Source organism: Camelus bactrianus, chromosome 12 (assembly GCF_048773025.1).
Source record: "Camelus bactrianus isolate YW-2024 breed Bactrian camel chromosome 12, ASM4877302v1, whole genome shotgun sequence".
In the NCBI taxonomy this organism is placed as follows: Eukaryota; Metazoa; Chordata; class Mammalia; order Artiodactyla; family Camelidae; genus Camelus; species Camelus bactrianus.
In genome coordinates this window covers 40,122,225-40,135,973 of record NC_133550.1, presented here as the reverse complement: position 1 = coordinate 40,135,973, position 13,749 = coordinate 40,122,225, and the positions used below count along the sequence as shown (strand labels likewise).

Below are 13,749 nucleotides of genomic sequence, written 5' to 3'. Positions count from 1 at the left end.
GAACAGAAATTTGGAGGTCTATGTTCCTGATGACACTGTTCCTGCTAAACCAACCCTAAACTACCTATTAGGCTTATTTTATGTGAGAAACAAATTCTTTTATTCAAACCACTATTGTTTTAAGTATTTCTGTTATACACAAACTTGATTCAAATCTTTCTATTTATTTTTAAGCCTTTTTATGTGAAGTATTTGTCCATTTGTTTCCCTGGAAATCATGTTTGTTCATGAAATACATGCCTGTTATTCTTCACTTAAGTTTAAAAAACACCACTTATAACCTTTTACTTCCTTTCTTGTTCTTCCAATCACGTATATACTATGAAAATTTCTGAATGGAGGGAAAGCAGTACCATGTGTCTAGCTAGCAGTTACTGTTTTTTAGAATGAAGAAATGACTTTAATTTAGTTCTAACTGAAATATTTTATAAAACTTTTTCTTCTATTGTGGTATACATTCCAAATCCTTGCACATGGAAAATGTCTTTATTTTGCTCACATACTTAAAGGCTAGTATAGCTGTGTATAGAATTGTAGATTCAAAATTCTATTTCTTCAAAGTTTGCCAAAGTTATGTTGTTGCCTAACATTTAGTATTAAAAATGGAAGCTCGTTACCAGCCTAATCCTATTTCTTTATAGGAAACTATTTCCACCCTACCCCACCACCAAGATGCTTGGGATTTTCTCTTTAATTTTTGAATTCAGAAATATCAGTGGAACATATCTATGTACCTCCTCTTGGCACTTAGCAGGCCCAGCATTTTTGGGTATTAAATTTTAACCTAGAGACATAAGTACTTATTTAACCTAGGAGAGTATTTTTCTAGTAATGGCTTCCTGTCGTCTTATCCATGAGGTCCTGTAATTCCTATTGAACAGTTTGTTTTTTTCTTCAATCTGAATCTTCTGTATTTCTTTTTTTCTCAAAAAAAAATTTTTCTAACTTTTTGCTGCATGTTCAGGGAAGAATACCTTGATTTGGTGTTCCAAATCAATACTTCTCTTTTCAAGTGTATCTATTCTGTAATTCATCCTCAACATTGAGTTTTGTAGTTTGTTAATCATATTTTTAATTTTTAAGATGTCTTTCTTTTTCCCTGGCTTTTTCTATGGCAGATGAGTTTTTTTAAAACATTTTTTATTGATTTATAATCATTTTGCAATGTTGTGTCAAATTCCAGTGTAGAGCACAATTTTTCAGTTATACATGAACATGTGTATATTCATTGTCACATTTTTTTCTCTGTGAGCTACCATAAGATCTTGTATGTATTTCCCTGTGCTATACTGTATAATCTTGTTTATCTATTCTACAATTTTGAAATCCCAGTCTATCTCTTCCCACCCCCCGCCCCCTTGGTAACCACAAGTTTGTATTCTATGTCTGTGAGTCTATTTCTGTTTTGTATTTATGCTTGCTTTGTTTGTTTTTGTTTTTGTTTTTTTCTTAGATTCCACATATGAGCGATCTCATATGGTATTTTTCTTTCTCTTTCTGGCTTACTTCACTTAGAATGACATTCTCCAGGAGCATCCATGTTGCTGCAAATGGCATTATGTTGTCGGTTTTTATGGCTGAGTAGTATTCCATTGTAGAACTCTACCACATCTTCTTTATCCAGTGAGTGGCAGATGACTCTTGTTTAATAGATATAATATCCATGGTATCTCAGGTACCAAATAAAAAATTTTCAACATTGTCTTTGGTTTCTTACATTTCCTTGTTCCTGAGATGTCAATTCTCTACTGGCTCAGCCTTAGGCTATGAGTTTAATTCAAAGGTCTGATGATGCTGAGTTGTTCATTTATACATTTATCATTATTTGTATCTGATATCATTTCCTGAGCAATTATTAAGGTTTCCTTCCAATATCCCTGGCCAGGCCTGCCCCTGGATTCTGATTGACTGACTGTGACAGATGTGTTGTGTGTCAACATTTATGGGCAGGGTGGATAGGTCAGCAGGTTGGAGGCACTCCTCAAATAAGCAGGTAGGGACATTTACCCCCTTGGAGCACCTCACAGGATTCCACACCTGTTCTAAGTTGCCTTTCCTAAATTAACAATTCAGTAATATCTGGGCCATGCCCAACTGTTATCCCTAGCCCCATCCATATTCTAGGAGTCCCCCATGACTGGTCCATTCCTTTACTCAGAGATTTCTAAGGGCAAACAGCATAACCAGCTCCTCAGTGGGCAACCTGGGAGGCACTGCCCTGGCAGTGTTTCAAGTCCCCAGTCAGGATTCCATAATACCCTCCTGTCCTCTCCTGCTGACCTTGAGTTTGTTTTTCTCTTAGGAAAACCAGTATATTCATACTTAATAGTCACTATTGAACATCTCTGTACCAGGAGCTCTACAAGGTAGAGAGGATGCAGTAATGAGTAAGACAGAGGATGACTTGTCCTGAGGAAGCTTACGGGCTACAGAATTATTCACCCAGCAGCCCCTCTCCTGCACCTGTGTTTCTCAGCTCTCTGGTATTTCTGTCAGTCTGGAACTACCTAGAACTTTAGTTTCTACTCAACAGGCATTTTCTAGTACTTAGTCTTCCCTAGGACTAGAACTTAGTCTCATTCTATGTATACCATTTCCCCAGGATTTGGGAGGGAGGAGAAGTAGCAGTGTTAGCTCAGTCCACCTTCTTGAACTAACCACGTTCTTTTGTTTCAAGTACAAGAGGGATGGCTGTTGGAGTTCAGATATTCTCTATGACCCAGGAGCAAAATAGGTAGTTTCCACACCCAAAGAAAGGCTTTGAATACAATTATTCTTATCCTGGCTCTGGCTCTGGAACTAGTGTCTCTTCAGGGATCAGTGGAAAAAAATTCTAGACAGATTCTCATGTCAGAGAGCAAGCCTAGGTGTGAGACTGTGCAGCTCAGTGTCTTGCTTTCTGATTCTGCTGCTTCTGACAGTCTTCATGATCATCTTAACAACTCTGAGTTTAAGAATATGACTGAGAAAGTGCCACTTTTGGAGCATAAAAGCAGAAGAACATTTGACCCCTCACAATCTCCTATTTATTCCTGACAACTCCCTACCCACCACCACCCCCCAAACTGTGTTTCTAAAGAAGAAACTTTTGCTGATACTGTACAAATTCTGCTTTACTCCCTGATGTTTGAAGACCAACCAGACAGGTGGAGACTTTGGAACCCAAAAGATCTCTTTATGCCTTTCAAGTGCTCCCATAGCTTTGACAGAAAACCTTGTTTTCAAAATTGGTATTTATTTTAGTTGACCTTTGTTGATAAATCCCCTTTCCCCTACTGGTTTCTGTAAATTTGTTCTTGTTAGAATCAAACTGAGTGATGGATTGCCTTCTCAGAAATAAGGACAAACACCTCACTAGAAGATTTGTTTAGCTATCCTTAGGCAAACACCAAACTGAATATTTAGCAATTTCTTTTTTGAAGCTGGAAGGAAGGAGAGAGGGTCCAAGGAAGCCAACTCCCAGTTCCAGGAAAGTAGAAGCACTATTCATGTACTTTTCTTTAGATGATTATTGTTTTTAACCAACAGCTGCATAGTCAACTTCTGACAACTCTGTGACCACATGAAGGAGACAATGTTGATCAAACCTCCATTGACCTGTCTGCCCCAAAGCAACAGATCTTGTCTTCTGATAATGATTTAATGAAGCCCGAGTCGTCCTTGCAGGGAGGAAGAGAAAAAAGATTTCAGACAGCACTTTTTTTTGGCAGCAACAGTATTTCTGTGGCTGTTTTAACACAAAAAGGTTGTGGCTGATACATATGTCAGAGATTTTTAGAGACGTGTCCTGTTTTATGTATGTTCTGCAGTTCTCAAAAAAAAAAAAAATGGAAATTGGCCTTCTCTGGATTCCAAGAAAAAGTATTTTCCTCCTATTCTTTCTGTTTGTCATACATCTAAATCCCAAAATCATCTAGGAAGAAGGAAAGGATGGAAATTGTCGAAAGATTTGGCTTCTTTATTACCAATGTAATATTCCACTCCACATATGCAGGCATTGGCATGTGCAGAAGAGAAAATACTGTTTGTCTTGCTTAATCTCAATTTGGACATTTGATTTAAGTAGAGAAGCCTTGTATAGTAGCCAATATATATTGCATAAAGTTGCCCCTGAGACTAATCCTCAGAAACTGGATAAATAGAACTGTGTGCTCTGATCAAATGACTCCTTGGGAGATTATCCCAGGATGATATGAGAACACTGTACCCTACATCAAAGAAGTAGGGGATTTTAAAATATATGCTTATATAATATTTGTATATATCTCCGCATATATATACATATATGCACATATGTATGTATGTGTGTGTGTATATATATACACACACACACACACTTGCCTGGACTGTATATAGAGGTTTGACTGTTCTGTTTTTGTATACACACGCACACACATGCACACACATGCCATACCTGAATTTGTATAGAGAGGTTTAACTTTTCAGAACTTTCTTAGATACAACATGAGTATAATGTCTACTTATACCTTTCCCTTCTAACTCTTCATTTTTCTTCTTAATCATTTAAAAAATAAATTTGGTCTCCTTCTGAATTAAGGCTTTTGAACTTTTCAATACCTAAGTATAAATCAACTGGCCAATTTCTGAAGACTGCTTTCGAGGGAAGGGGGAGACATGCACAAAAAATGGGAACAAATTTCCAGGGCCTTTGGCTCAATGTTAGCTCAATTACAAGATTACAAATTTAGGAGACAAACAAAATGTCAAACTGGCCTTTCTGGTTTTTCCCTCCATTCTTTTGCACTCAGTCTTTGGAATTAACCTCCACCAGTCACAGGGAAATGTATGATAGAGTAAAAACAGTTACTCCCAAAGTGACAACAATTAGAGATTTAGAATTAATGCATCCTGGAGGCCAAAATATTCAGCTTAATTGAGGATAATTTAATAAACACTGGATATAATTTAATTAGGCATTTGGACACAGAAGAGAAAAAAATTAAGTTCTCCAGTTATGATGAAGAGATTCACTCTATGATAAATGTTGGAACTACAATTATGAGGGAAATTTTAAAGACAATAGAAACCCCTATTTAAGTTCAAAAGATTTCTTTAGGGGCTTGTCCCTTATTTTTACACACAGACTTATTCAGTGATCTTAAATGTCTGTTATAGATTTCTACATTTGGCTTCTACTGAAAAGAAACGTCAAACCCTATACTTTCAACATTTAAAACATGAATTATTTTTCAGCCTTAAGAAAGAAGTAAATTCTGCCATTTGTAATCACATGGATGAACCTGAAAGACATTGTACTAAGTGAGATAAGCCAGTCACAGAAGGACAAATGCTGAATTATTCCGCTTATCCAAGATGTCTAAAGTAGTCAAACTAATGGAAGCAGAGAATACAGTACTGGGTGCTCAGGGCTAGGCGGAGGGGGGAAGTGGAGAGTTGCTGCATGGGTATAAAGTTTCGGTTGTGCTAGATGAGTAAGTTCCAGACATCTGTTGTACAACATAGGGCATATAGTTAGAAAGACTATGGTGCACTTCAAAATTTGTTAAGTGTACAGCTTGAATGGGTAGATTTCATGGTAAGTGTTCTTACCTATAAAAAAACAAACGAGCAAAAACAACAACCAAAAAACCCAAAAGAACACAAGGAACCTTGGGAGGTATTGTGTTGGACATGACTATTACCTTGATTGTCGTGATGATATCATGGATTTGTCCATACGTCCAAACTCATCAAAAGGTACATATTAAGTATGTGCAGCTCTTTGTATATTATATCTCAATAGAGCTGTTAAAAACTGATACTTGAATAAAAGGGAAAAATGAGTTACTTACGAGGTATGACGTATAAAACTAAATTTCCCTCTGTTTCTTTATTCAGCAGGCATTTATTGAGAGACTACTATATGCCTGGCACTGTGCTAAGCACAGAGGATACAAAGACAAATAAGAAATAGTCTATTCCTGGTCTCAGGGAGTGAGGGAAAGTCAGTCAAGGCCTCATATATGGCTGATGGAATAGAATGGGTGCTCTGGGCAGTGGGGACAGGGACAGAAAGAAAAGAGGATGGGTTTGTTCTGGGAAGGAATCACAGAGGCCTCTTCACAGGGCTTCTCAAAACCTGCACCTGGCTTTCCCCAGAGCGAATGATCTGAGAGAGAGAGACCAGGACAGAAGCCACAGCATCTTGTGTAACTAGTTCAGCAGTTTCATACCATCACTCATGCCTGATTCTGTTGGTCACATAGATCAACCCTATACAGTATGGGAGGAGACTCCAGTAAGATATAAATACCAGGAGTGGGGGCTCACTGGGGGCAGTCTTGGAGATTAGCTACCATGGTTCCCTAGAAAGAGGTGAGCAGAGGACATGGGTCAAAGAAGACAGTAATGCTTTTGATTAACTAAGTCGCTAATAACCCCCGTTACAGGTTTTGATTGAAAGTGAATAAAAGCGCATGGCTTAGCCCTTGACATCTAAGCAAAACCTTACTCCTACCTGAATATGAATCTTGGGATCTTAGTACCCTCTAGAAGGATGCATGCATGAAAGATGATAAATGACAGAGAAAATAAGGTGACTAATAACTTGCCTTGTCTTTTTAGTGACTTACATAGAGGAAGTGAAGAGTAAGAGAGAGGGCTGGGCCCACTTGCCCACCCAACTGCATATAATAGAAAAGAAAGAGAAGCATCCCTAAGGACAGCAACCTTGCTCCTAATTACAGTCATCCCTTGGTATCTATAGGAGATTGGTTTCAGGACCCCCACAGATACCAAAATCCAAGGATGCTCAAGTCCCTTATGTAAAATGGTGTAGTGTTTGGTTATAACCTACCCACATCCTCCTGTATAGTTTAAATCATCTCTAGATTACTTATAATACTAATACAATGTAAATGCTATGTAGATAACTGTAAATACAATGTAAATGCTATGTAAATAGTTGCTGTCAAGTGACAAAGTCAAGTTTTGCTTTTTGGAACTTTGTGGAATTTTTTCTTTTTCTGAATATTTTCAGTCTACAACTGGTTGAATCCACAGATACAGATGGACAACTGTACAATGTTCTACCTCTAGTCCCAGACTCTGATGAATCAGAACAGCAACTCCCCTTCCCTTGCGTTGGCAGCAGGGAGGCTGGGAAGAAGCAAGATGGCAGGGAGGAAGGAGCTGAGAATTCCTCTTCTCTGTGCTGAAGGTATTGTCATCCCTGTTTTTCATATGAGGAAACTGAGATGTGGAAAGATTAACTGAAGTTCAGTGAGGCCTAGTTTCAAGAAGCCGCGAATGAAAATCCCAGCTTCTAAATTCAGCCATAGTCATGTCGGGTCAAAGATACCATCATTGCTGCTGAACTTGTGGATGGCCCACCCCCATCCCCATTCTTTTTGGCATTTCTTTTGGGTTATACACTAAAATAACTAAAGATACACATTCAAGAAATAGAAACATGAGAGGGAACTTGGAATCATTTATTGCTACCTGTTCTTTGCAGAGATAATGAGACTGTCATCTCAAGAGTGAGTGGTTGGGAATGGAGCCCAGGTCTTTTGTACCCTAGTCTGGTGCTTTTCCCTCTGTGGTCCTGTGAAGGGGTTCCTGAGATATGCTCCCTCTGACTTATTTGGAATCTTCCTCTTCCCCAGTGGTATGAGAGGCAGGAGAATGTGGTAGAAAGGGCACAGGTCTGAGTACTGGAAGGCCCAGGTGACGTCCCGGCTCCAGCTTGTGTAAGCTTGTAATCTGGGCATACTCTCCTTGGTTTCTTCTTCTGGAAAATTGATATAATAATATTTGCCAACCTCTCAGGACAGTTGTAAGGATGAAAGGAGATACTAACTGTGAAAAATCTCTGTAGGTTCCAGGTGGTGGGCAATGGTAAGTAATCAGTTTTGGGAAATCTCACTCTATAGGGTGTCCAACTGTTGAGCTAAGATGATCATGCCTCCAGCTTGTTATATGTGGCTTCCTGTAGAATTTTTTGACTCTCCACCTTTGCACATTGCATCCCCCTCCACCCGTTCGTATGATTTTACTTCCGTTGGTGGTGGTCCAGCTGATTTCTGGACCCAGAGTCCATAGAGGTCAGCGACTCAGTTTTCTATGTGGGAAGAGGTTTTTCTCCTCCCCAAGGCCCCAAGAATGAGCAGAGCGTGTGAGTACTACTTTGGAGGGAAAAAGGCAAACAATCCTATCATTTAATAAGAGTCTTAAAAGTTTTAGCAGCTAGGGTGAGTGTGGACACTGAGACTGGCCAGCAGCTGCTTCTGCTAACACTGAAGATTTGTTATCCTAGAAAATCATTTCAATCTGCAGAGATTCCATAGAGACCATTACATGGTCATGGATATAATTAATAGCAGAGCTGTTTGGGAAGGGCACCAACATTCATACAGTGCCTCCCACGCTCAAGGCAGAGAGGAGGGTGTGAGGTTTGTGTCCCTCTTGCTTTGTTTGCAGAGGAAGAAGCTGACGTTCAGAGAGGTTAGGTACTTGGTCCAAGGTCACAAGCTTGTAAAAGATGGAGTTAAGAATTAAATCCAGGTCTTTGCACTTTCTGTAGTTTGACACCAGGGAGGGTCTCATACATTTTGAATCTATAATTTATGTTTGAAAATGAAAGAAAATATGTGGGGAAATACAATAATTAAAATAGCTTAACCAGTTGCCCATAGTTTGAAAACAGGAAACAGGGAAATTAAAGTGTTGATTAAACATGGAAAATAAAAGCCCCACACTTCTCCTGCCTCCTGACCCAGGCATGGACACACTTTTCATAACAGTTCTATTTCAGGCATTGTCATCAGGAGGAGATTTCAATCCCAGGACCATTCATGAGTGGAGGGTCCCATAGGTCACAGCAAAATACAGAGGATTGAAAACTAGGATTTGAAGCCATGGAGAAATTAAGGGAAATTCACGAAGTTCTTAAATACATAGAAGAAGATTTTGTTTCGCAACTTCTATAAACAAACCCTAAAATAATGTGGACTTCTAGGAAATAGAGAAGTTAGCAAATTGCCAAGGTGTTAAGAATCAGTTCTTGGTATTGTTACAGCACAGTCTGACTTGCATATCTGTCTGAAATGTTCTCCTTAGCAAACATACCCTTTCTCACTAGAGATTCTTAATATTTCCTTAATATTTCTGCTAAAAGGCACCTCATACTTTTGGCAGTCTGATTGCTTTAGTCAGAAAGATAAAATTTATTAGCACATAGTAGATGTCTGGCTATGCTATGACCTGTACAGAGCATCCAAATGTAAACAGAATATATGCTAACTTTTGTGAAGTTTGCAGTCTGATGGTAAAAGCAGTTAAGTCTACTAGGAATTATAACATGCGCATTATGGTAAGAGCTAAAATGAAGGTGGGACAAGGTGCTTGTGGAAATGAGTAGAGGAGTATCTGCTTCAGTCTTGGAAAGTCATTGAAAGCTTCCTAGAAAAAGTGCCATCTAGGCTGAGACCCGAAGGATGAGTGGGAGTTGATGGGGGTGGATCAGTCAGGGGTCTTCAGAGAAAGAGAACCAATAGGATATATAGAGATACACAGAAGAGATTTAGTATAGGAACTGGATCAGACAGTCATGGAAGCCAGAAGTCCTACGATCTATGGTCAACAAGCTGGAGAACCAGGAAAGCCAGTGGTGTAATTCAGTCTGAGTAAGGCCTGAGACCAGGCAGGGGAGCCAGTTCGAAGATAGATGTCCCTGCTCAAGCAGACAGCAGATTCACCCCCTCCCCTTTTTTTCCTATTCAGACCGTCTACAGATCAGAACCTGCATTGGTGAGGGAGATCTCGTTTACTCAGGCTACTGTTTCAAATGATAATCTCTTCCAGAAACACTCTCACAGACACACCCAGAAATAGTGTTTTACCAGTTATTCCTTAGCCCGGTCAAGTTGACACATGAAATTAACCATCACAGGGGGTGTGTTCTCAGCAGATGGAGGAACATGTGCAAAGGGGTAGAAGTGAGAGAACAGAATGTTTAGAGAACTGAACAAGATGCAGCTTGGCTAGAGAATTGAGAGTAGAGATGCCTGGAGAGATGGTTAGGGACTAACCTTGCATGTGTGTGTTAAAGATTAAGGATTTTATCCTAAAAAATATTGGAAACCATCAAAGGGGTTTAAGCATGAGGATCAGATGATCATACTTGTGTTCTAGAAAGATCATCATTCTGTGTGTCTGTGTTTCAGAAAGATTTGTTTGGTGATTTGGAGCCTGAGACTCAGGGCAGGGGACAAGACCAGAAGCAGGATAACCAATAGGTGGCAATTGTAGTCATCCAGGCCAGAGATGGGGGTGGTCTAGTCCAGCTCATACCGTTAGAACTGGAGAGAAGTAGAGAGATTCAAGACCTTCTTAAGACTGCATTGAATCAACAGAACCTTGACATTGAAAAATGTGAGGGATGAGGTAGGGAAGCAGTCAAGAATGGCAGCCAGGTTTCTGGGATGTGTGGATGGGGATGCCATCCTCTGAGCTAAAACACTGCTGAAGGAGTCAGTTTCAGAGAGATGCCTGTGAGCCCCATTTTAGGAATTGCTGGAGAATGTGGGGGGCATCCACATGGAGCTGTTCAATACAGAGTAAGAACCATGGGCTGGAATCTCAGGAGAGAAGTCTGAATGGATTATGGATTTGGGAATGGTTGGTAAGTAGATGGCCCTTGAAGCCACGTCTGGAATCACATTGTCAAGGCCAACTCCAGCATGCTGTCTTCAAAGAGGGGGGTCTGGAAGCTCCCACTTTTTCTTCATTTTTTAAAGAACATATACATGTAATTAAAACATTTTTTGTTTTAATAGATACCCATTGTCATGTCACTTCATGGTTTTTAAAGTGGTCTCCCAAGTGGTGTCCTTAGGACTATTGAGTGAGATATGTAGGGAGAAGCAATGCACATTTTATACATATTGAAGGTCATCAAGTGCCAAGCAATGACAGAGCTCTGCTCTGGTTCCTCCCTGAGCTTTTCCCACCACCCTATACAGCCTTTGAAGCCACCCGTCCTGACACTCCATAAAGAAGATCCTCAATTCACAGACAGCCATGATAGGACTGAAATTCATGACAACCCACAAAGACTTCATCCAAGAGAAGCAAAGGGGAACCTCTCTACCGGGTTCGGTGGCTTTTAGCTTCTGCCACCCTCTCCCCATCACCCTTGTCCTCACCGCAGTGTGTCCCACCCTGTGTTGGCCTCAGCACAGCTTCAAACTGCCTCTTTCTGCTCTCAGCAGGTCTGTGAGAAAGGTCCATGGCTCTGTGGCTCTGAAGTCTGGACACTTGGCCATTCACCAGTTGTAAGAGGTGGCTCAGCCAGCACCCAAGTGCTCAAGGAGGAACCAGAGTGATGCAGTAACATGGAGAAATATCTGGTAAGCTGGAAATAGGAGAAGGAGGAAGTCTTCGTGCAGATCCAGGAAATCGTAGTATATGGAGAGGAGATAAAAAGATCACGTGGGCTTGGGGCTTTCTTCCGTTTTTGCTTCTGAATAGTGGAATTCTTTTTCCCCAAAGAATTCTTGAACAGGACTCCAATATATGAAATAGTTTTTGTTTTTGTTTTTTTTAAAGGAACTGCTCCTCTGGCAGAAGCAGGGGCCCTGGGGGCTGCAGCAGCCTCCTGATGTGGGCAGAGGGCACACCACCCCATAATACTCACTCAAGCCCTTTGCCTGGGGCCTTTGAAAACCAGTCATTTAGTTCATGTCCCCAAGATAGTGGAAGGTACGAAAGTATGAGAGCTGGAGCTTTAGAGTCAAACTCCCCTGGTTTGAATCTGGCCAAGCTGCTTATCAGCTGTGTGATCTGGGACAAGTTCTTTAAGTGTTCTGAGCCTCAGGTTCATCAGCTAAATTAGGGGTACTAAGAACAGAATTACTGTGATGGTTAAAAGAAAAAAAATCTAAACTACTGAACACTGTGCTCAACATTTAGTATATTCTCCATAATGGGAATTATTATTGTTGTTGTTGTCAGTTGCCAAACATTTGGATTTTTGAAATTTCGGCTTTTTACAGTAGGCTAGAAACTTGGATTTTTTTGGTGAGAATCTCCCAATTTTTAAATGCTGGCAAGTAACTAATTGAAAAAATAAATGAACATTTAAAATAAAATAAAATAAAATAAAAGATTATAAACCAAAAAAAAAAAATCAGCTATACTTCAATAAAAAATTAAAAACTAAAAAAAAAAAAAAAAAAGGAAAAACAAACAAACCAAACAATTTTAAGCTACTTAAGAGGACCTCCAGCAGTTTGGGACCTCTGGAGTAAATAGTTAATGCATGATTATACGTGGTCTATGCTGTGTAATGATTAAACGTGTGTGTAGGTCCGTGAACGGAGGAGACTGAATTGTCCTGGAGAAGGGAGGGGCAGGAGGCTGAGTGGTTTGGAGGAAGGAAGAGGCCCAGAGCTGTGCCTGCGTCATGGGCTAGGGTTGTGGGTTACTTTAGTTGGTAGAGATTGGACCCTGCCATCCTGCTATGGGGTATGTATCTGGGTTGGGGGGCCATTTTCTCCCCTGACCTGTGATGATGACACCTATATTTCAATTAAAAAAATATATAAAATTAAAAAAATAAAATGCAGGTAGTCTAACTTTAGAACCTACCTCCTTAGCAACTATCCTCTAAAGATATTATTCTTTTTGATGTAATTGTAAACAGGACTGTTTTCTTAATTTCTCTTTCTAATGGTCCATAATTAATGTATATAAATGCAACAGATTTCTATCTATTAATTTTTATCCTGCAACTTTTATTTATTAGTTCTAATAGTTTTTTGTTAGAGTCTTCTATGTAAGACTCTGTATGGTTTTCTATATAAAGTATCATGTCATCTGCAAACAGTAACAGTTTTACTTAATTTAGATATCTTTTTTTTTTCCCTTCTCTGATTTATATGGCTAGAACTTCCAATACTAGTTTGAATAAAAGTGGTGAGAATGGGCATCCTTGTCTTGTTCCGCATCTTAAAGGAAATCCTTTTTTAGCTTTTCACCACTGAGTATAATATTGGCTGTAGATTGTCATATATGGTCTTTATTATGGTGAAATATGTTCCTTCTATACATACTTTGTTGAGAGTTTTTATCAAAAGCTTTTTATGCATCTATTGAGGTGATTATATAATTTTTATCAGTGTGGTATATCACAATGATTGATAGGTGGATTTTGAACCATCCTTGCATCCCTGAGATAAATCTCACTTGATCATGATGTGTAATCCTTTTCAATGAATTTGGTGAGCTAATATATTTGGGGAAGTTTTACTTCCATATTCATCAGTGATATTGGCCTGTAATTTTCTTTTGTGTAACATCTTCATCTGGATTTGGATTCAGGGTGATATTGGCCTTGTAGAATAAGTTTGAAAGCATTGCTTCCTCTTTAATTTTTTGGAGTTGATTGAGAAGGATACGTATTAACTCCTCTTTAAATGTTTTATAGAATTTACCTGTGAAACCATCTGGTACTGACTTTTATTGGGAACTTTTTAAATTTTTTTTAACAGATTTGATTTCATTACTGGTAATTGGTCTGATCAGATTTTTAAATTCTTCCCAATTCAGTCTTGGAAGAACTGAATGTTTCTAGGAATTTATCCACTTCTTCTGGGTTGTCCAATTTGTTGGCATTTAATTGTTCATAGTAATCTCTTATGGGCCTTCGTATTTCTGTGATATCAATTGTTCTTTTTCTGGTTCCTTTAGATGTTATGTTAGATTGCTTATTTGAGATTTTTTTCT

General features: G+C 39.2%; 1 protein-coding gene across 1 annotated transcript in view; it reads left to right on the top strand.

Moving 5' to 3' along the window:
* Positions 1-12,215, top strand: part of CRADD (CARD and death domain containing adaptor protein) — a 195,329-nt gene extending 183,114 nt beyond the window's left edge. The window contains exon 8 of the transcript XR_012510740.1: positions 7,001-12,215. The gene's annotated coding sequence lies outside the window, so the exon portion shown is untranslated. The remainder of the gene's footprint in view (positions 1-7,000) is intronic.
* Positions 12,216-13,749: the final 1,534 nt, after the last annotated feature.